Source organism: Mustela erminea, chromosome 15 (assembly GCF_009829155.1).
Source record: "Mustela erminea isolate mMusErm1 chromosome 15, mMusErm1.Pri, whole genome shotgun sequence".
In the NCBI taxonomy this organism is placed as follows: Eukaryota; Metazoa; Chordata; class Mammalia; order Carnivora; family Mustelidae; genus Mustela; species Mustela erminea.
Genome location: NC_045628.1, coordinates 4,401,710 through 4,425,754, shown reverse-complemented (window position 1 = coordinate 4,425,754; position 24,045 = coordinate 4,401,710). Strand labels below are relative to the sequence as shown.

Genomic DNA, 24,045 nt, shown 5'->3' with positions numbered 1-24,045 from the left:
CAGGTTTTAGAACACCTTTGAGATCCACACTAACCGAGTGACCTCAGGCAAGTTGCCCAACATCCATCATTGAGACAATTTATGTGAAGAGCTTTGTAAATGGTAAGGCGCTCTATGAATGCTGCTGACGGGAGATGTTATTCACAAGTCTTTTTACAAGCTTACCCGTCTTGAAGAGCACCGCTATGCAGAAGCAGCACGTGGGCCGGTGCCCAGAGCAGATGGGACAGAGAGCAGCAGACACTCTCCCCGCTTCAAGTTCTGAGCTACTAAATGCAGCACTCTGTGGGCTCGTGAGAACTCTTTCCAGCAATGAAGGGCCCTGGGCCCTTCTCTCCCACTGTCGGTGCACCTCCACACGCTTCCTGGGACACCCCCGTTTTAGAGGGATTTGAGGTGAGTCTGTAAGTACAGAAGATGCTACATAGACTGGGTCCTGAAAATAGGAACGGGGTGCAGGCAACACAGAAAAACATCACAGCTTGAGCCACCCGAAGGCCTGGCACAGTCTGGGGAGGGTCTCGGGACCCCGGATGCCCTGACCGCTACACCGACTCTCTCAGGAGTCCGAGTGACATCTGCCTCCACTTACTTGACAAAGCACTTCACAGCCCCACCCCGGTTTCAGAAAAGACACTGGAGGATGATGAATGGAAATGATGCTTTGCCAGTTCTTTCCGGGAAGAAAAAAAATAAAATAGCCTGAAAACCTCCAAACCTCCAAGATCATTTCAAGGAGGATTCTCTGTGAGAAAAAGATCATACGTGACTTACAAGAGGGCCTCCCATCGTGAGATTATCCTGATGTTTCAAAAACGCAGGTCCAAACACTCATGTTGGACCCCGTGCTGCACGGATGGGCTCTGGTTTGGTGTTTATACCCTGGGCTCAGGATGTGAGGAGCAGCACCTGAGACTTCAGTTTTGGGTTGAGTTTCTAGACGCCGGAAGCCCAGTCGGCCCAGCTCCAGAACCATTCACAGCAGAGCGGGGCCCCTCGCTCATGTCGTTAACAAGAGCATCCCCTCATGCCACCGACACAGGGCAAGCACCGGCATCACCAACATCACCAGGGAGCCTGTTGGAAATACGCTCTCAGACCCTGCCCCATTTATGGAATCAGAGTCAGCATTTTAACACACATACACAACCACCATCGATGACTTTTTCCTTAAGCAAGAAGAGGAATGACATGGAATGTTTCTTCAGCTCCAGTATCTTTTTTTTTTTTCCTGGAATTACACTGTACAGAGCATCCCAATTGGAAATTTGAAAATTATTTTGTTCTTCCTATTCAAAGAAGGCTCAGGGTTCTTAAAGGCATTTCCGACTGCACAGCATGCGACAGCTAATTGGTGGGGAGCAGGCCTGCATGAATATGCATCCGGCCATCCCACTGATTAACGAGGTCTCAGCAGAAACAATGAAGACAGCAAGAGTGTAAAAAGTGCTTTGGAGATAGATCTATTTTATTCAAGCTATCATTTAAATGAATGCCAAACACACCACCTCCACTGCAGTCTTCCCCCATTGTGCTCTCACTTGGCTTTAAAACTTGCTGCTGGAGGTTCCAGTTGCTCCTGAGCAGGTGGGAGGGTACGGGAGCGCCTCGATCATTCATCGGCAAGGAGGCTGGGGATGTGCTGAGTACAGAAGTCATTATACGAAAACAAATCCTCTTCTATCACATTTCATTGGTGAATAATTATTATGTTCTAGTGAGTCAAGAATTAACAGCTCTGCCTCGCGGAGACACCGCATACCAGATGCTTCTCCCACACAAATCTCAGGTGCCTTATCTTTGGCTGCAAAATTCAGATTCTGATTCTCATTCTGGGTCTTGCCCTCTCAGAGAACAAGGTTTTCTGATGACCTCTGCCATCCTGAAGTAAGTTAAAAACTTATCTTTCCATCCTTGTGGGAGAAATATGCCTGGTCTGTTAAAGGACTGTGCATGGAAGGTTGATACTTAGTTGACCTAACCAGTTTAGGGCTAAAAACTGTCCTTAGGCTGGACAGACAAAAGCAGACTTACTGCTCTGATTCTGGACACCTGGGTAAGCCCTTAGTTCTTATTTAAATGATGTTCTAACATTGGTACTTGATCCTTGTTTCAGGCCCTCTTCCAAAGTCCAATCTCTTTAACCGACCTAAAATTCCAGTTCCCTCATCCAGTATGCTTCTGCTCCCAATTTAAATTGTTTCCTATTTTACATGTGCATCAATCAAGTCTAAACTCCACGGCTTCTCAGGATAGATTTCCACTATAAAAATTTCTCATCATTTGATAGTGTCTATTGGTGCCAAGAACCACAGAAGCCCTTCCATATATTAATTCCATCTTTGGGGTAAGTTCTATTATTCCCCATTTTACCCGTGGTGAAATTCAAGAAGAGAAAATTTAAGAAACTCTCCAAAAGTTACCCAGCTGGAAAGCAGCAGCGTTGGACTCCCAACTCTGGGTCCATAGTGTAAAAAATGTGTGCAACTTTAAGACAAAAATATCCCCTAAGTATTATTTACACATTAGATGAGGGATCTTCATGACCCATAAAATATTTGGAAGCCAAGGAATACATATGAAAGCCTAGGGATAAATGGAGAAGATTAAATAAAGATGATGAAAGGTCATTATTTGTAATGTCTTAGGTATAACTTTAAGACTATTCTGTGCATAATTTCAAATGATAAAATGGTACCATATATTATATCCAGTTTGCATTTAAATTTGTACCCTCCTCCCCTTAATATACAAACACAAATACCCTACAGATATATACCTACTATGAACTTCCTATATTCTTGTGTAGATCAAATGAGATCACAGAGTGGTCTTAGGTCTATCTCAAGATCTAAGTATAAAGAAACTAAAGGAATGAGCTCAGCCAATAAACCTCTTCAGCAACACCATGGCTACATGCATATTTTCAGTCACTTATTCAGGCAAGCTACATGTAAGAGTCAAATCCCAAAATAATGGTGCCTTCAAGCAGGTGGTTTATTTCCCTGGTGGCTCAAAGTCATCTCCCTAGGTTTAGCGGTTCCAGGTACTCATCATGTCCCTGGTTGAAATGCACTATCTGTGGGAAACAACCGTCCTAGTCGGGGTTTGAGACATCTGTGTATGCTTGAGAGCACCACCCCAGCCTTCAGGTAGCCAAGTGGAGCCATCACCGGGAAAAGAATGCCCTTGCCCTTGAAGATGACCCCACGGAAGGACTACCCTCAATGCTACGTGCATTTTATTGGCTGGTACTTGACTTGATCACATGGCCCCATAGACCTGCAACTCATATCAGGATATTGGGGTTCTGTTAGAAACCAGGAAAGAGAGAATGACTGTTTCTCTGTAATGGATGATCCCACTCATCCTTATGGTTCCATTTAAAAACCACTTCCTAAATAAAATCCTTCCTAATCCTTCCTCGTTGAACTCGACCCTCTCGTAGTGACTCACAGCATTCTGGCCTGGAATACCAATGGTTCTCAGCAACTCCGCATCCCCCCTTGAATTATAGGTCATTGAAGGACAGGGGTCCTCAGCACTCTTATTCAAAAGCACGAATGGAGTGACTATTATAGGCACCTCCCCCATGATCCGCGTATAGAACATGTTCAAAACATATTTGTTAATTTATGCAATCATACCGAGCAGATTTCAAATAATAAATTTTCAACAGCACTTTAGGTCTCCCACTCCAACGACGGTCAAGGCAATCTGGGAATGCCAATGCCTCCATCTGCCACAGCCAAAACTACTGCCAAAGGATTTCGCCACAGAGCGAGTGCCCTGGCTGTGCGTGCTCACATGTGCCATCCCAAAGGAGAAGGGCTGGTCAAGACGAGCATCACCATTTAGCAAAGCTGATGACACTGGGATGGGCCACTCAGGATAATTTTCACTTAACAGGTAAATAGTAATAATATTAGTTGTGACAAGATAATTAACAATATTAGTAAGTAATATTGAAATGCTTGCGGGTAAGACCTGGGAAAATACTGACGCTGAAACTGTTAAGTATTACTGGTTGCAAATGTTCTTTTACTAGATCTTGGTTCTTCTTTATGGAAATGACTCAGGGCTTTTGTGGCCCATACAAGACAGAAATGCAAAAGAAAAGCTGAAATCTTTATTAAAATATTTTAAAAGCCCAAATTGGAGGGGCACCTGGGTGGTTCAGTCAGTTGAGCATCTGATCTTGATTTCAGTTCAGGTCATGATCTTGGGGTCTTGAGACTGAGCCCCACATCTGGCTCTGGGCTGGGTGAGGAGTTGTTTGAGATTCTCTCTCTCGTTCCCCACTTATGTGGGCACACATGCACTCTCTCTCTAAAGTAATAAATCTTTTAAAAAGCCCAAACTGGAAAAAAAAAAAAAGGCCCAAACTAGAAAAAATTAAAATATCCTCAATTTTTTTGTTTAACTTTGTTTTGTTTTGTTTTGTTTTTACACACCACATTTCACAAAGACTGCTTTTACACTGCCACGGGGGAAACATACTGTTTGAGTAAGTTCTGGGAAAGATGCTGATTGTACGCCTGTTTTCCTATTTGTAATAGTTCCTGAATGCTTGAAGTGTCACTGAAATCTCAAATATTCTTGCAAAAGAATGCTTTTCACAAGCCATATGTATAAATGTGCATTTATATTAAAATTTCTATCCTTTGACAGAACATATTATTGAATAGGAAGTGCCTGAGTAGCTCAGTCAATTGAGCTCTTGAGTCCTGATTTCAGCTCAGGTAATGATCTCAGGATTGTGAGAAGGAGCCCTGCATTGGGCTCTGTGCTGGACATGGAGCCTGCTTAAGATTCTCTCTCTTTCTCTCTCTCTGCCCAGCCCCTCCTGCTCACACATTCTCATTCTCTCTCTTAAAAAAAAAAAAAAATATATATATATATATGAATATATATGTTGCATATATATGTAACTATTATAGTTACATTATAGTATACATTATATATACTATCAGAGTATTATAGTTACATATATAGTTACTATTATAGTTACATATATATGTTCATATATATGTAACTATGATATACATTCATATTTATCTATCTATCTATATATATAACACATAACTATTCCACATCATATCTGATGTGGAATAGTTACATGTTTATGAACACATATAGTTACATGTATATGAATAATTACATATATTTGAATAGTTATGAAGAATCAAAATACATCACCTTCTACTTATATTTATGAAATTTCTTATTTAATGTAGTGAAATATCATATTCTTTTCATATACACATGATAATTTTTTAAAACAATTACTTTTAAAAAATTATTTAGGGATATTTTAGCCAATTTGATTTCTAAATATAGTAAGGTCAGACAACTTATTTTTCTTTAAAATACCAAATATATCATGAAAGTAAATGTAATCCAAAATTCATATATTCAAATATATCAGAATTGGAAGATAAAAAAAGATCTCTTTCATCATTTACTCGTATGAAAACAAAGTCTAGTTTATAGATAAGATCAAAACCAAGAGAGATCAAATTACTTGTACAAGGTCACAAAGAAATAATGTGTCCGCTACAGATATTTGGTACATTGTCTTTTTAAAGTTCACTAAGTGGTGGTAATCACCATGATGTGAACTTAGAATTGCTTTCGAAATCAAAAACATAGATTATAGGGGCGCCTGGGTGGCTCAGTGGGTTAAAGCCTCTGCCTTCGGCTCGGGTCATGGGTCGCGCCCCACATCAGGCTCTCTGCTCAGCGGGGAGCCTGCTTCCTCCTCTCTCTCTGCCTGCCTCTCTGCCTCCTTGTAATTTCTGTCTGTCAAATAAAAACAAATAAATCTTTAAAAAAAAACCACAGATTATAAAAGTATATTACATATAAAGATGGAAGGCAGAAATTTGTGCATTTGCCAGCAAATACTAGCATTTGTTCAAATTCTCCTTACTGTCGTTTGGTTTATTTTACAGTATTTTGAGTTGTAGTGGGTGTAAGTCCCTCACAATGCCTTTAAAAAAGAGTTTCATACTCAAGCAAGTTTGGAGATTCACTAAACACAGTGGTCCATGAAAGACTCTGAGTAGACCTGCCATAAAGAAATATAATTAATTTTTCCTTTTAAAGCTGCTAATTCTCAGATATTTTTGAGCACAACATCTTTTGTCTTTCAACATCTTGTAACCTCCTGTTTAATTAGTCATTCCCCAGCACACTCTTCTGGAAGACTTGACAGTGATTTAATCCAACCTTGACAAGAGTCAGGGAGGAGGACACCTGCCAGTGTGATATTTATGTCCAGCTTGTTATTTAGGTATCGCTAGGACACACCCCAATCGGCTTTCACGTGTCCTCTTCAATAAGAACATCACCCAGACGTTTTTAGATGCGGCAAGGAAGGACTCAGTCTCAAGGGCCAAGTACATGTTATCCAGGCCACTGACACTTGCCTAAATAGCAGAAATACAGGTGACGTTTGAAGAATGTTGGTTAGCAGCCCATCAGTAGTGACTGACGACCAATGGCTGTGCTTTCCATGCCATGTATATTGTGTTTCTTTAATGACTAATTCTGTGGCACTAACAATGTGTCAGTTACTCTTCGAAGTGCTTTCCTAATGTGGCTTTACTTCATCTTGATAACAGCCCTGGGATTTAGGTGCTGTATTTCTCCCCTTACTAGAGAAGAAGAACAGAAGTCAGAGAAATTAAGTAAATGCCTCGAGATCACACCAATTTTAAACAGGAAGACGTCCTGGCTGTGAACTCAGGCACCACTTAGAAAATCATCCCTACCACTTGTTGCTCCACCAAAAGAGAGATCGTCATAGGACAGGAGCCCCTCCAAGCTCAACCTACTGACCGGCCACGTCTGCCAATTGGTGGCACGTGGTATAATCACCATAATTGTGCATTTTACACTATTATAATATTGATCTTACAACCACTGGAGCAAACTCATCTGACTTTATCAAAGAACTGACAATCAGCTGAGAGCTTCTTACTGAAGGTCTTACATTCTTTCATGTGGATAAAAATGACTTTGTAGTAAGGACTGGGGCACAGTGAGTTTTAGTGACGGCTCACCTTATTCATCAACTGAGCCCAGGAGGTATGCAAGTTACCCCAAAACGGTCACGGAGCTGCAACAGACATTCACGAGATCGCTGCTATTCTCTAGAATTGTGGAGCCACTAGCCACATGTGGATACTGCAATTACATTTTAAACTAATTACATTTAGGCAAAACTAAGGAGCTCACTGAGTCTCTGTGCTGCTGGTCACCTTTCAAGTGCTCAGCCGCCACAAGTGGCTAGTGGCTACGGTACTGGACAATGAAGATACAGGACATTTCTGTGCTCGGGAAAGTTGTGTGGAGCAGCACTGCTCCTGAATACCCAGAGCTCAAATACGGTCAAGCATCTGCAACTTCCTTGCAAAATGAAGGGCAATGGAAGCTCATGGTAATTAACGAGATCTTAGTCCTTTTTGTACAACTTTTGAAGGACTGTTTTATATTTAAGATAAAAGATAATATAAGATATAAGATAAGATAAAAGAAATATAAAATCACTTTGAGATTATAAAAGTGGTAGGTTTGTGAAATGATTTAAATTCTGAAACGCGATCTAAAACATGAAAGCTTCTACTTGGTTTTTTTGAAGATGCCTGAGTAACTGCCCATATGCGTGTGACTTTCTAATTTTCTAACTGTTTTCCTGGACCTCATTGGACCGAACTCACCCTCCTTGCCTCCCATAAGGGCTCTGAATTCTATAAGTAATCTCCTGGATATCGGAAGTTAATACTATAGTAGCAGTAGGCTATGGTCAAGACCACGCATGGGAAGTGGACAGAGAAAGAAATCTGGAACTAAGCCCAAGGAGTCAAAGGGGGCGATTCCAGTGTCTGCATGAGATACACCTAGGAGATATGAGAGTTCAGACGGTGTGAATGTTTCTGTGCTGATACAGCTACAGGTGGAAAAGGCAGCAACCCACAGTGAGTAGATGTGTCTCCACACATCTTTCTAGTATCCACGGAGGTGTCTTGAAACAATCCCACCCATGTCGCTAATTTATTTATATTTGCAAGATGCTTCTTTCCAAATAACCAAGAGTAAAAGCTACCTTGATCCAAGCCCGAGTCAGAAGTTCCCGGGAGACATCATGGTCTGGCCCAGTACCATATCAGACCCATGACTCAGCATCTCATCAGATTTTGACATTGAAAATGAAACACATTACACTCAATGAGCCTAAAAAGCTCCAAACCATCAGAGAAAGACCTAAGTTAAAATGGAAAAATATCATGCATGCTATGGTCTTCACATTATTGTCATCACAAACAAGCAATCTCTCAGTTTAAATACGGCTATTTTTAGGAGATTCCCCATCTAAAATAGACTTTAATGCAAATGATCCAATAAAGCTTGACAACTTTTATAAATTATGGACGACTCATTAAACAAATTGGGCTTCTTACATTGAGATATTTCAAAGTTATGGTAATAATTAACATTTCTAGTCACAGAGAAGAAAAGCCATACATCTAAGTGGAGTGAGATACACTTCTGAAATAGCTTCAGATAAAAGAAAGAAGAAAGAGAGAGAGAGAGAGAGAAGGAGAGAGGGAGGCATGGAGAGAGGAAGGAAGCTAAGAAACGTTACCATCACACTGGCTAAAGGTATAGAACATTTTTAAAATAAAGTAACTGAAAATAAAATGCCCAGAATGCTAAACTTGACAAGTAAGAACTCAGTTTTAGTTTTTTGTTTGTTTTTTTTGGAGTGGGGTGTGGGCAGGGTGGGTGAGGGACGGAGGGAGACAGAGAATCCGAGGCCGGCTCCACCTGGGCTCGGTCTCACCACCCTGAGATCATGACCTGAAATCAAGAGTCAGACGCTTTAACAGACTGAGCCACCCAGGTGCCCCAAAACTCAGTTACTTTTAAAACAAATTCTTAAATATGGACCTCACAGCATCCGAAATTTTCTTTCTTCACTATTACGTGTAAGTTTCTATCCTCTTCATCTTACTCACTTTCTATAGATCATGCATTAAATACAAACTGTCTAATGAATCTAATGAAAAAACGCATCCTTGAATGCATCAGTTACGGTTCAAGGATAGTGACCGATGCATGGAACAGAAAGTGGATTTGTGAGAGGCCAATTTTTACCAAAAGGAAACTGGGTGGATTTATGAAAGTTACAACAAATACAACTTAAAGCAAAAAACCATCTTTGCCATAGGCAACCAGTAAATATGGCTGAATTTAGAAAGACTATGTCTGCTTTGTACTTTTACATGAGGACTCTCATATTTCTGAGATCCCAGCCTATTTTGTTTGAACGCTGAACTTACATAGGGTGCATCTGTCAGCAAGAACCAAACACCACCTGCACAGCTGGAAATGAACGCCCCATGAAGTCCAGCGCAGACCATGAGGGAGGGTCTGTGAGAAAGGGGCACAGATTGCACGCAGCCCTGGATGTTATACGTAAACAATGAATTTTGGAACACTGCATCAAAAACAAATGACGTACTGTATGGGGACTAACATAACATAATAAAAAAAAAAAGTAAAAATTAAATAAAAATTTAAAATAAAAAATAAGTTAAAATGAATTTTTTTAAAAAAAGAGAAAGAAAAAGGACTTTCTTGGAATGGCATAAGCAATCATCCTTACGGTTGGCAGAAGAAGTTTTTCAAACCGAGATTATTCCCCGAACGACATAGCACAGAGACTTTAGTAAAGCACTTGAAGCCTGAGAAGTCCAACTCTGATAACGAGCCCCATTTCAGACGGTGGGAACGCTCTGGGCTAACAATGGACTTTGTACCCAGCCTTTCCAGACGTTTTTATCAGTTAATTAAAAATAATACAAAGAATGTACACTTTCTGATAAACTAACAAAGAAACTCAAGAATAATCTCTTTCACTAACTGGCCTTCAAAGTATCAGCTTCAAGGTACAGCCGGCCGTCTCCTCCAGGGAAGTCAATTTCTTAGTCTCTGCTGAATGTCCCTGCTCTCTCCCCTACAGCCACCGTTCCCTTGACTAAATGATTGGAGGATCTTGTGAAAATACAGATTTGGATCTGCGGTGCAGGGGGTCTGGGGAGGAGCCCACGACTGTTTCTACCAAGCTCTGCGGTCAGCTCTACGCTGTTGATCTGTGGAGCACACTGTGGGCAGCGGGGCCTCTGGAGGCATCTCTGTCCATCCCACATTCACCCTGGTTGCCTTCAGGTTTCAGCCTTCCCATCCGTTCCCCTGAGCAGGCTTTCCAAAGCCTCACATAGTACCTGGACTTTCCTTAAGTAGCAATAATCACACTGTATTACAATGATCTCTACTTGTCTGAGGCTTGTGCACCTTTGTGACCCAGCACCTAAGAGAATGTCTAGCACATAATAGGATATCAGTCCACGTGTGTTTAATCGACAAATGATTTACTCGTGTAGTTTACAATTCAAAATTGAACCTCAGTGGTAGTATCAATGGAACCTACAGGTAATGAGCTGGATGTCACGTCAGAATTGTCAAGGGTCTGCCAAAACGAAGAAGGGGGACAGAAGCCTTCTCACTGGTATTATCATCTCACATCCCTCGCAACCGCAGCACAAACGATGGGCCCTTCCAGATACGCATATCATGGCAATGACCTAGAAACTTGGAAATGCAGCTCAGGCCTCACCCCAAGGCTACAAATCAAGCTTGACATTTTAATAAGACCCCCAGGTGGCTCACCCAGTAAAGGTAAATGAAGTCCACAAGTGAATAAGCCTAACCAGTCCAAACCCTTGTTTCAGTTTAAGCTTCCAGTGCCCATATGGAAGACCTCTGTGCTGCCCTCTTGGGAAAAAAACGAGACTGACCCCAAAGTCATGAAAGACAGCTAATGGAAACTGAAGTAATCTGTGAGCAGAATCAAGCAAAAAAAAAAAAAAAAGAAAGAAAGAAAGAAAAAAGAAAAGAAAAGAAAGAAAGAAAAAACTGAGTAGCACTTTATAGATGTGTGGAGAGAAACTACATACTAACTGATGATCAAAATCTTATTTTATAAAATAGACACGGTTCCTTAACATCAAATGCTATTGTTTCCAAACAAATGAAGTACTGCCAAAGTATTTCCTCAATTTCGGCTCAAGCACTGAAGCCCCAAAAGAGGCCTGGTCTTTACTTTCTGCAGAGTTAAACCTGATGTGAATTAGCAAATAATGATTTTTTTTTAAAGATTTTTTTTATTTATTTGACAGAGATCACAAGTAGGCAAAGAGGCAGGCAGAGAGAGAAGGAAGCAGGCTCCCCACTGAGCAGGGACCCCCCGATGCGGGGCTCGATCCCAGGACCCTGAAATCATGACCTGAGCCGAAGGCAAAGGCTTTAACCCACTGAGCCACCCAGGTGCCCCACAAATAACGGATATTAATACTCACTCTCCTCTTACCAAATTCCTAAAGGAATTTACTTCTTGTAGGGTTCTAAAAATTATCAATTAGAATAACTTAACATTCCTTGAGGCGCCTGGATGGTTCAGCTGGTTAAGCAGCTGCCTTTGGCTTAGGTCATGATCCCAAGATCCTGGGATCGAGCTCCCCACATCGAGGTCCCTGCTCAGCAGGGAGCCTGCTTCTCCCTCTCCCTCTGCCTGCCTCTCTGCCTACTTATGCTCTCTATCTCTGTGTCAAATTAAAAAAAAAAAAGAAAAGAAATTAAAGAAAAAAAGAGTAACTTAATATTCCCTCCTCTAATATTTATCACTGGAACAAAATGCAGTCTGTTGAGCAGCAAGTTCTAATTGGCTATAAATAAAATATAGATTTTTGTTTAAATCTAGGAAATCAATAACTTTTCAACAAATTCTTATGAAATAACTGGAAGAAACATAATAACAAGCATGAATTTAAACTGAAAACCCAGGTGATTATGCCAGAGTTCTTTTTTTTTTCTTTTTTGCAGAATGTTAATAAAAATTTGAAAATTCGTTATTATGTAGGTCATTCTTAAAATATACTTCAGTGGGATTTTAAGGAACAAAATGTCTTGTGTCTGGATCCAATCACATTAAGAGAATATTCAACAACAACTCGAACTAAACTCAATACGCAGCAGTTCTCACGCAGACAAGTCCCTCAGAACGCATCTCTTCTTCACTCGTCACAAACCATTAAAATACCTTTACCCCTTTAATAAAGCGAATCATAACACAGTAATTACATGAATCATGCTTTGATTTGAAGAAATCCAACAACGACTGATAGTTTAACAATGGAATGAATATACTTTGAAATGAAGAGATGGTTTGTTTAACTTCTTTTTCCCTGATTCAAACAAGATTTTGACATCGTGATCCAGCATGACTTCATCTAAAAACTGCACAGGAAAAGACCACAAATGGATTGTGCCTAATTTCTTCAAGAGTGTAACATACGGGGGCACCTGGGTGGCTCAGGGAATTAGGCCTCTGCCTTCAGCTCAGGTCATGATCTCAGGGTCCTGGGATCGAGCCCCGTGTCGGGCTCTCTGCTAGTGGGGAGCCTGCTTCCCCCTCTCTCTTCCTTCCTCTCTGCCTATTTGTGATCTCTCTCTCTGTCAAATAAATAAAATCTTAAAAAAAAAAAAAAAGTGTAGCATATGGGTAGGGATTTCTGGGATCACGACAGATTTGGCTACCCAACTTTTTTATATGTTTATGGAATTAAAACTAGATTTTCTCCAAATGAATAACATCTAATCAATGAATATTTAGTGAACAGTACCAAGTGTACCAGGTGTAGCACGAGGGTAAATAATAGAGTTCTGGACCTAATTTGACATAGAAAATAATTTCCTTTGGTTTTTTTTCAAGATTTTACTTATTTATTTGACAGAGAGAGACACAACAAGAGAAGGAACACAAGCAGAGGGAGTGGGAAAGGGAGAAGCAGGCTTCCCCCTGAGCAGGGAGACTAATGTGGGGCTCAATCCTAGAACCCCAGGATCATGATCTGAGCCTAAGGCAGACGCTTAAGGACTGAGCAATGCAGGCACCTCAACCTAGCACATAATTTCTAAGTCAGCAATTATACGTAAGAAAGAAAGAACAACATACATATAGCTTAATTGTCAGTTCAGAATGTCTAAAAGACAGTTCCCTTTACAGCCAGAGAAAACACAGAAATACGTATTTTTGAATCCACAACTTCGCATACTTTCATCACTGTGGCATGGCCCAAGGCCAGATGAAGGGCTGCTCATTCCACCTCTCCCTACTACTAAGATGCCGCTGCTGGGTGGCATAGGCTTGGAATCCTTTCTCAGACAGTGATGAGGGACTGTAGTCACCCACTTTAACTTCCTAAACAGCCCAAAGATTCGGTCTGTGCTGCGGAGCAGAGCTCTCTGACGTCAAGGAAGAGTTGGAAGCTGAGGGGCACAGGGCAGCAGTAAATTTGACTCTTACCCTGTCTGCCCAATAAACCAATCTAACTTACTCCCCCCTCCATACAGAAACATGACAGTTCCTCAATGAGTATGAACCCAGAAATTAGAATCTTATCTCCAAACTGTGTGTTTCATTTTCTATGAACTAATAAGCAACTACTTTGATAAAAACCAAGGTCTAAAGGCAGAAATGCAGCCCCCAGAAGAATATCCGGCATTCTAGAATTCACAAAAAGAAAAAAATTCTTCTAATAGGGTCAGAAAGGTTGAAAAGAGAGGGCTTCCAGGCCTCTGTTCATAAAGGCAGTTGCCCTAATGTGCCTTCAGGTTTATTTTAAATCCCAATGCTAAAACCTTTAATCTGAACTTAGCATTATGGACAGCATTCCAGACAAATGAGATTTATATGGACAAATAAATAGGCATATGTGATTGCTGTATTGGTCTAAATAAGTTAAGCTTTTTATGAGAATTATAAGTAGCCACTTAGAAACTATAGGTTCTAAAGATTCATAAACTGACCCTAAAATACATTTTAGGAACAGACTGTATTCTTCTCAAGCAATTATGTGAGATTTATTATTCCATAATCATAGCAGATTTATTAAATGTTAAGGAACTATTTCAAGGCAAATTTAGAATTTAATTTTATACAGAAACAATTTTAGAAGACGTAAGAAGGCTTCAAAATGACTATTTTCAATTTCTTTAGTTAAAATTCCATTTTCCCTATATAGATCACACCTAATAAATTTTTACTTACCTCTGTTCCTACAGTAAAACTTATTTGCACTTAATAATGCTGATGGTTTCCTACATTTACCATCAAATATTTATCAAATATTTCTTTAGTAGCAACATAAAACAAAAACATTTATCTTGTCTGAGATGATTAAATAATATGTAAAATTATCTTTGATTATCTAAAGAATAATGTATTTGAGGGACCTTTAAAGGGAATGGTAGTGTAGTCTCTAAGGTGGCCCATCATCCCCTCTTATGGTCTTTATGTTTTTGTGTAGACATCACTGGACTTGCTTCCAATGAACAGAATAGAACATGAAAGGATGTCATGATTACATTACATACAATTATAAATCTGTCTTGCTGAGAATCCTTCTCCCTTGTGGCTTTAAAAAAGTAAACTGTCCCACAGAGGGTCACACGGCAGAGAACCAAGGGCAGTCATCCAACCAATGGGCAGCAAATATCTGAAGTTCTCGGTTCCACAGTCTGCAAGGTACATATTCTGCCAATAACCACATGGGCTTTATCTGATCTTTTCAGATAAAGAGTCGAGTCGAGTTTCAGATGAGGGTCCAGCCTGGACCACAACCTGACTGTGTGTTTTCTGAGGACATATTTAAGCCATGTCCATACTTCTGACCCACAGATGTTTTGAGATAATAAGCATGCATTGTTTTAAATCTCTAAGTTTGTGGTAATTTGCAATAGATAACTAATACAACAGAATTCTCTTTTTTTTTCTTTTTGCAAAGGAAAAAAAAATAAACTCAAGATGCTTCACTTCAATCTACACATTGAAAAGGAATCTAATACATGATTTCATTTTTGAAATAACCCATGAAAAATGGCAACCACTCCATTGAATAAAAAGTCTAGTAAGGTGGCACCTGGGTGGCTCAGTGGGTTAAAGCCTCTGCCTTCGGCTCAGGTCATGATCCCAGGATCCTGGGATCGAGCCCCGCATGGGGCTCTCTGCTCAGAGGGGAGCCTGCTTCCCCCTCTCTCTCCACCTGCCTCTCTGCCTACTTCTGACCTCTGTCAAATAAACAAATAAAATCTTAAAAAAAAAAAAAAGTCTAGTAAGTTAACTAGAAAACTATTTGGTGTTTTCATGACTTTTGCTCACCTCTTTATAATCTACCTAATGGTTAGGTGACGCCACTTGCTACTGATTAAACCATACCCAGTTTTCTCCTGTGATTTCTATGAGTACTGGCATTTAAAGCTTCCCAAATATTTCAGATAAACTGAATGTGCAAATTCGTGCAAGCATTGTTTACAATATCCCAAACCTATGGCTAAGGTACAGGAGCAAAGAGATGATATTGTAACATGTGCATGAAACTACTTTCTCCCAAAGAATAGTAAAAACTCAGTGGCTAAGACAGTATCCGAATAGTCACCCACTTGAAAATGCTTATTATAAATGTATAGTAAATAATTCAATCTCAAGAGGATGCGTTCATTATGGTTTCTCTATTTTAAAAAAATTAAAATATTCTGGGATGCCTGGGTGGCTCAGTGAGTTAAGCCACTGCCTTCGGCTCAGGTCATGATCCCAGGGTCCTGGGATCAAGTCCCGTATGGGGCTCCTTGCTCGGCAGGGAGCCTGCTTCTCTCTCCCCCTCTGCCTCCCACTCTGCCTGGTTGTGCTTGCTCTCTCTCTCTCTCTCTCTCTCTCTCTCTGACAAATAAATAAATAAATAAAATCTTTTAAAAAGATTAAAATATTCCAAAATTAAAATATGAGGACGAAGATCTCAGCAGACTATCCTGAATAATGCAGTCTTCAAACTTGCTTCTCTCAAAGATTTCAGAAGATATATTTTGATTGAAGAGTTACATTAATTTCTATTTCATTTGCCATATATGGACACATGGAGAAACATATTAGTAAAAAAATTCCGGTGAAAGCAGTGCTGGTCTATCCTGAATTCCCAAAGGAGTGTGCTATACCCCTCCTTAGCACAGTTCATACATGAAGTGTCAAACTGTCTTTTCAGTTACATTGTACACAACCCACTCGCAGCATTGTTTTTTTTTTTTTCCTACATCTCTTAATTCCTCAGATGATGAATTGTGCACAAAAGTTAATGCATTCATATTTGCTGCTAAATGAATTAAATGAACTGGCAGGGGAAAATGTCACAATAAGAGCTTCAAGAAACTACTTACCAGCCTTACTAACTGGAGAGGGAAAAAATTCAGTAAAATATATGAAGCCACATCAATTGTTTAGTTGTTGTTGTTGTTGTTTTCAGTTCTCATTAGTTTTATTCAGTGGAACCTCTCGTGCAATGGAGAATCATTCAACAATTACTGAACAACACTTAGTTTATTGCTACCTAACAAATCACCCAAAAATGTAGTTTAAAACAACAACCCTTTTAGTACAGCCTAAGAGTCGTGGTCAGGAAGTTAAATTACATAAAGGAGGTAGTTTTTCTCTCTTCTAAAGAGTCTGGAGCTTTGAGAAGATCTGAGGGGCTCAAGGTGACCTAAATGGCTGGTGTCTGACTCATCTTAAGATTCCACCCACACGTCTGAACCTGGCCTGGGACAACTCAAAGTCTGGATTCAACTGAGACTCTCTACAAGAAAGCCTAGCCTGGCCTCTCTCTGTATCTTGGGCTTCCTTACAACAGGGTGGTCTTGGGTTCCTTGAGCATCTTATATGACAGCTTAAACCTTCCAGGATACGTGACCCAGCAAACTGGGCTAAAAATGCATGGCCATCTATCAGCTCCCATGGAGTTCCAGAGCATCACTTATGCCCCAGTCTTTTCTATGAAGCAGTCACAAGCATGCCCAGGTCCAAAGGGAAGGCATGCTTGCATCCTCTTTGTAGGACCATCAATGAATCTGCAGAACAGACTTTCTACCAAAGTCTTTGAACAGCCATTCGGGATTGAGCTTCTTCCTTGTTTTATTTCTAATACTCTAGCTCATTTCATAATGTAAAGAATAACAACAACGTTCAGAAAGTATTATTTTAAAATATTTGCCCTTGAGCAATTTAAATTTTGGGAACTACTTGAACTGTACGGGTAATTTCTCAGGTAATATAATAATTTTGCTGCTCTGAACTTCCTAGTTAAGTATCTGAATAGGATCTTGTAATTAAAAAAAAAATCTACAGATTTTATTTTATGCTTGGAGTGATGAAAAAGTTTCTATTACGCTGTCAAATAGTCTCACTTTTGCTTTTTTCTATTAAATGAAATGTTTTCTCTTTCAGTGTCTTTCTGACTTTGGTGCACAAAGTGATCAAGGCGCAGTATCTTTCCAGTTTCTTAAAAGTCATAAACTCATCAGTAGAACCAAACAAAGACACATTTTGCTAAAGTCTTCTAAATTTGGGAAACAACATCAGATTTTAAAAATTGCTTCTCTGGAAAGGTTCAGAGATGAATATTTATTTCTTTCTTTAAGTGGCCAGATTAAGGAAACACATCCCCCACTGCAAGCTAAGAAGTAATTACACTGCTGTTTATGACTTTTCAAACCCATAATTACCCATAAAGAAGCATATTCAAATAAAATACTCTGTTTATAGTCCCCATATAAAAAGCACTGTTGTTCGGTAACAAAGATAACAAACACCATATTTTATAAAAGTGGTATTTTATAATTATCAGCCTCTTGTATTTTAAGAGAAAAACCATGACGTTTTCATAAGTAAGTTGCAGCATGGTCCTAATTTCAAGACTCTGAGTAAAATCTAATTTTCCCTTACAGGTTAAAAGTGGGACCATATGAAAAAGTAAATTTGTTGCCAGGATTTTTTTTTTTTTCCCCAGTAACACATTATGAGCACAACAGCTTTTGTTTTAAGATATTTACATGCCTTTAATCTTGCTCTCATTTATATGCATCTTGGAGAAAAAAAAAAAAGCAAGCATTCTCCTGGGTTTTCTCTCATATTCCCTTCTTCCCTTGCTTTAACAACTACCTGTTTATATATAAATTTCTTACTTTTTTTGCACTTCTACTTATGAGTCACACTTGATGAAATGTCTGATTATTCTTTCCTTAACTAGGTGCACTGTGGGATATTTTTTATCTCAGTGTCTAAGTTACTATTGTCATATAATAACAGTGCTCAGACTATCCAACAACAGTTTCTACTAAAGATGTATTTTTAGAAAGCAATATTCACTTGTCCCTATACAATTTTTTCCTATATAGTACACAAAAATTGTATAACAAAATGCATTCCCAGAGGCTATGACTACAAATTAAATTATTAAAATATCTTGTATGTGCAATCCTGTAACACATCTGGACGACAAGTATCACATCCTCTACAAATAATTTTCATTCTGAGAAAATGCGTGCATTCTCTTCAGCACCAACACGTATTTGGCCCCTCTGATCCACCAGCTCGTTCCACAACAAGCAACAGGAACCCTAGACAACAACCCTTAACCATTAATTGGAGAAGTCAGAGGAATTTGGTCAGACAGCGGCTTAGAAAACTATCCTTAATAATTTACCTCACTAAATGCATCACATATTATCATGGTTTTTTTTTTTTTTTAATGTAGATAAGAATAGGATCAAGTCGCACAGAATGGAGATAGCACAACGCAGCAAGAGTCAGTTGCAGTCATTGGTCAAAGGTAGAAAATGGGAACTCTCCGCTATCACTGCCTGTTTTCCTTGCTCTACCAGCACCATGAATTCAGTTGACTTTATCTGGACCCGTGTATTTCAAATAGCAGGCTATCACAATAAATTAATATATCCGGATGAGGAGAAGATTTTTTTTTTCCCTGAACCCTATCACAAGTTAACTTTTCTACAATTCTTCATATATCCTAGTCTTGACTTGGGGGGGGGGGGAAGAGAGAAAACAAAATTGTTGAGTGCTGTATAGTCCCTTTAGCGGTACTGTTTTAGTATAATCAAGTCATTAAAGAAATCCAAATTTGCACTGCTTAACTTTTACACTTTTCTGTTTCAAGTGGGTACCATGAGAAAACGAAACATCCATCCAATTAACGTGCAATACGGGAGAACTGAGCATCATTTCCTCTGCAGGGACACACCGTATTTCTGAGAAAGACCACGTGTCAAAAAGGTGAGGAACAAAACAACACTTCAAATCTTTGGGAATCTGTATTTGTCTTAGCTATAGTTATTTATTGGTCTTACTTTTCTTTTCCTGTGTGGACACAGCCAAGAGGAAGCTAGGAAAAGCTGACAGCACCAACGTTCATGCAATGGGGCCAGAAGACAGTGAGCTCCCCGTCAACACATCTGCAGGGCTGCCTGTCTGGACCAGGTGACTGGGACAAAGAAAGACCCCTTCCTCACATCAATGTGAGGAAGGGGTCGGCAATTAAAATCTTTCAAAAATCTCTACCCTTTATTAAATAACTGAGGAAAATCAAAAAATTTTAATCTCCAAAGCTTTAAGGAAGCATTTTAGACTTTTATTATGAAAAAGTTCAAGTTTTTAATATCACCTACGAATGCCAGATTAAAGATTTGGAACTATAAATATCAAAAGATTTTGTTAACTTCCTCAGATTTGGAAGTATTTGGATTTGAGAAAATTATTTGTCAAAGACTAAATCAACAAACCAAAAGTTTAGGTACTCTTACAGGATGCTTGTTTTTGCCCCCTGCCCTCCACCAAATATAGATAAATAGCCTCCTTTGACTCCTGGGAGGTAAAAACTACATTCTACGTGATTGGTTTGTTTCATCCATTAAGTCATAAGAACAAAAAATATCAAGCTATCTGCAGATCGGTTAGTTATTTTAATAATCTTAACAGGCCAATGAACTGAAGGGGGAAATCAAGTCCATGGCTGAGCAGGTGAAAAACACAAATAATCTACATGCATCACGGAAATCAAAGTGCGCCCGCAAGGACTTTGTTTGCTCAGACTTGAATCCCCTCTTCTTTGCTGCCGTGTTTCAGACACATTGAATAAAAATGAAAAGTTTAAAAATTCTAAACCTGAGTGATATGGAAGGATTCATTTTCCCCGAATGACTTTCAAAATTTCCGTATATATGTCCACTTCACAGGACAAACAACGTATCCGGAAACCGCCCGAACGGGCCAGCCGTCCACGGAGCAGATCGGACACAGACTCACGGCTGCGCGGGCAGCTAGACCACCTGCACTTGCATGTGGTCTCTTTCGCCACGACTTCCCTGCGACCTGGGCTGAAGCCACGGTGTCAGAAAACACAGGCGCCCCGCACCTTCATGCCAATGCCTCCTAGCAGTCAGCCCAGTTTTCACTGCCGGGAAGGAGAAATCCTGTTTGTAAATGGTTTAAGATTCAGATTGACCCTGTGAAATACATTTGTTCCTCTTCAAGCAGAGGATCACAGCTTATCTATGTAGGGTCTCTGTGATTCCCAAGGTCAAATACATCGCAGAGCTTTTAAACACGCCCCTATGGAAACTAAGTTCAAGATCTCTGTCAGGCAGTTGATCTGAACTAGAAGGACAGCTTTGATTAGAAGCTAATTACTAAAAAAAAAAAAAAAAAAAAAAAAAAAAGAAAGAAAGAAAGAAAGAGAGAGAGAGAGAGAAGCTAATTACTAGGTTAGAAGGACAAATTTGTCAATGTTTTCTACCAGCTGTGTCTCAAAAGGGCTTTGCTGTGCGGTAGGAGGTGCTTACCTCCTTTCAGAATGGCCTGAGCTGAGAGGACAGCTTGCCAGATCGTTTTCCTATCCGCCTGCCCCGTCTGTCTGTTCCTCCTCTCCCTGACCTCAGACTGGAGGACGCACCCCTACCTCACAGGACCTGGTGGAATGGCAATTTACATCTCGGCTGTTCTGACTTTTAGGCTCTCTTTATTCCCCACAAGAAGCTGCCGCAGCAAGAAGAAATCTGGATGAAGTGTGTTGTTTCTTTTTATGTGCTAAAAAACTTAATATTTCATCTACTCCTGCCATTTTGCACCCACATTCTCCACCCTTTAAAAAAAAAAAAAGACAAAGACAAAAACAAAGCCAAAAACAACTAGACATGAATAACAAAGTGGACAGTGTAATCTAATAGATAAATTAAGCCTCTGAGATTAAGCCCAGATACTACTAGGTTTAAATTCTGGCTACGCCATAGCTACCTATGAGAACTTGAGCACCTTTCCTTAACTCTCTAACCCTCAGTCATCAGCATAGGGCTTATTTGTGGTAAAAACTCAATAAATGAGTACAAGTCCATGAGAGCAGGAAATTTAATAGAGTGATTTTTGTTCCCGGTGATAATATCCCCAAAGAACTGGATATGAGGTGAGTCAATGCATGGAAAGAAGTGCCACAAAACCAACAAGGAACAGTCATTATCTACTTTCTCCTTCCCAGTCTGACCATGTTGCTGAGTCCCGTGTGAGAGTCTAGAGCAGTGACTGATGCTTGTGATCAGAATATAAAGAGTATTTCTGCAAATCAGCAATAACAGAAAACAAGTTTTCTTTATTGATTAGTCTAAATCCGTTTCTATACATCATCAGGATAAGCATATGTCACTGATTCATTCTTTTAAAAACTTATTCAGACAGATAACAATATAAACAGAAACCAGAGAATAATTTAAACTTGACATTGTCAAGACTTTCATTTTTTGAAGCAAAGTATTACTATGAGTGGGGTGCTAGACTAGGAAATTAGTTACATTTTGTGTGTAAGAAAATTTTTCCTTGGCAGGGATTAGCAATAAGTACAACCTCACTGTGCAAACGTATCACTTCTGGGCGCCTCATCTCATGCCAAAGGCTGTTGAATGGAATATTTACAATCACCTGGTCAACCTGCTACACTCAGGCACGACATCCTGTAGGGTCACAGCAGAGAGCTCCCACCCCATCTGAACAACTGCAGCAACGTGTTCGGATTTCCTCAGGCAACACATCCCACTGTACTCTTTCATAGAGCACTCTTCCTTAGAGAGACTAGAGATATTTTTGCATAAAACACCTATGTGCAGAGCTTCATTCTCACCTTGAGAGCTACTGGAAGTATTGGATAATAAGACTCCCCTTCCACAGGCTGATTTTTATCTGGTTAAAGAATCTTGTTGCATGTCCTCGTGTCTTCTCAGGGCAATCGTGTTACCACACACAGCACTGCCTCATCTTTTATTCCTTAATTCAGTCCTCTCTGTCTTGGCACTTGCCATGTTTGCCTTGTCTGCTAGCTCCAGTTCAGTATCAAGGCAGTCTTTTACCCGACTTCCTCTCCTTCCCCAATCAATAAAAATACTAAGTTTGGCTCAGTGGGTAAATGTGGGTCAGAGCAGAAAATAACAAGGACACGAAAAAACAAAAATAAAGCCAAGTATCTAGAAGGCAGGGCAAAGGGCCTCATCTTTTAAAGTGGACTTTGAAGGCAGGACTTTGCAATGCCTTACAAACCACTTAACAAATAACTTTCCCCAAGATTTATTTTTTAACCAAGAGAGTTCCAGGAGATGGAAGATCATCATTACAATGGTTTCTCCACTTGTCCTCTCAAACAGGTTTGTATGCAAAAAGGCTCAAATCCATCTGGGGTAACCTAAGGGGATCTCAGCACACTGACCTTTTAATCTAATACAGGCAAAAACTTCAAGCTTTAGGAATGGCACATTTTCACTCCAGCTGAACTCATGTTTTCTGCTTTATTTTAGCATTGTTCAATAATTTATTCCTTTTCTAGAGATGATGTAGATGTAATAAACTGAGAATTTTATCATGCAAGATGCAAAGTCTGCTTATAAAACTCTTGTAAATGAGTGTTGTTTACCAGATAATTTCTATGAGACCTTAAGTAAAGACCATGTTAATTTTACTGATTTTCTTATGGTTTTTTCCCCACCGTTTTTAATGAATTTATCTGTATTTATTGAGCATCATTAAGCCCTAGGTTGGGTACATTTATATGCATGGGAGCCTTCTGATTTCTTCCTTGTTACCATATTATGAAAGAGATACTAAAATTCCTATTTTAAGTAACTAGGATGATGTAATGTAACTAATAAATGGTGAATCTGAGGCCCAAACCCAGGCTCTCCCCAATTGTTCTTTTAACCATTTTATGACATTCTCTATTGGGTTTTAGATTAATTTCTATTTCTATTTCAATATTTTTTAAAGAAGTCCTATAAAGAGATAGCCATATTTAATTCAGTGGGTTCCCTTAATATACGATTAAACCCCAGGGCAACACATTCCTAAGAAAGTATTTATAATAACACGTACTATGTAACTGTTGATATTTATAAGCAGTAATTATTTGGGATTAGTTGAAAATGAATTTTCTACTTCACTTAAGCATATTCAAGATGACAAATGTGTTTCTTTTCTAAAATCCTGAAATTAAAACATTGTTCCCATTTAAAACAAACAAAACCTGTACCCCTGGGGATAAAAATATATGTTTATAAAAAATAAAAAATTAAAAAAATAAATAAAAATAAAAATAACACCATTATCATTAACAATAAAACTACCAAATGCAGTTTAAAACAAACAAAACAAAGGATCTCAGATGTATAGCAAAATGCACAGATACAACCTCTCTTCTTCCTCAAGGGTAGGAATAGATGAGAACCCATCACCTCTTCTTCGGGATCTGGTGCCTTTACTAATTTTTTTCTGAATATGGTACTTTCTATCTCGTTTTCTTATCCAGATCCCACATCAAAAGTTACAAATATGCCGAAGTTTAGTTCATCATAAAACACTTATTTCTTTAAATTTCTATCTTCCCACCTACTCCAGTCTCCTTTTATTTTCTCTCCTAAGAAAGAGTCATTCAGACTAGCCTTTATCTCAGCTCCAACTCATTCCTTAATCCATCACAGTCTGACATCTCTCCCTACCAAGCTATTGAAACTACTCTTGTAAGGTTGACAAAAGCTAATTGCCAAATC

The 24,045-nt window shown here is 39.4% G+C and overlaps 1 protein-coding gene across 3 annotated transcripts in view; it reads right to left on the bottom strand.

The window, feature by feature from the left end:
* FAM155A (family with sequence similarity 155 member A) overlaps window positions 1-24,045 on the bottom strand; it is a 609,623-nt gene that overhangs the window by 575,867 nt on the left and 9,711 nt on the right. The window lies entirely within an intron of this gene.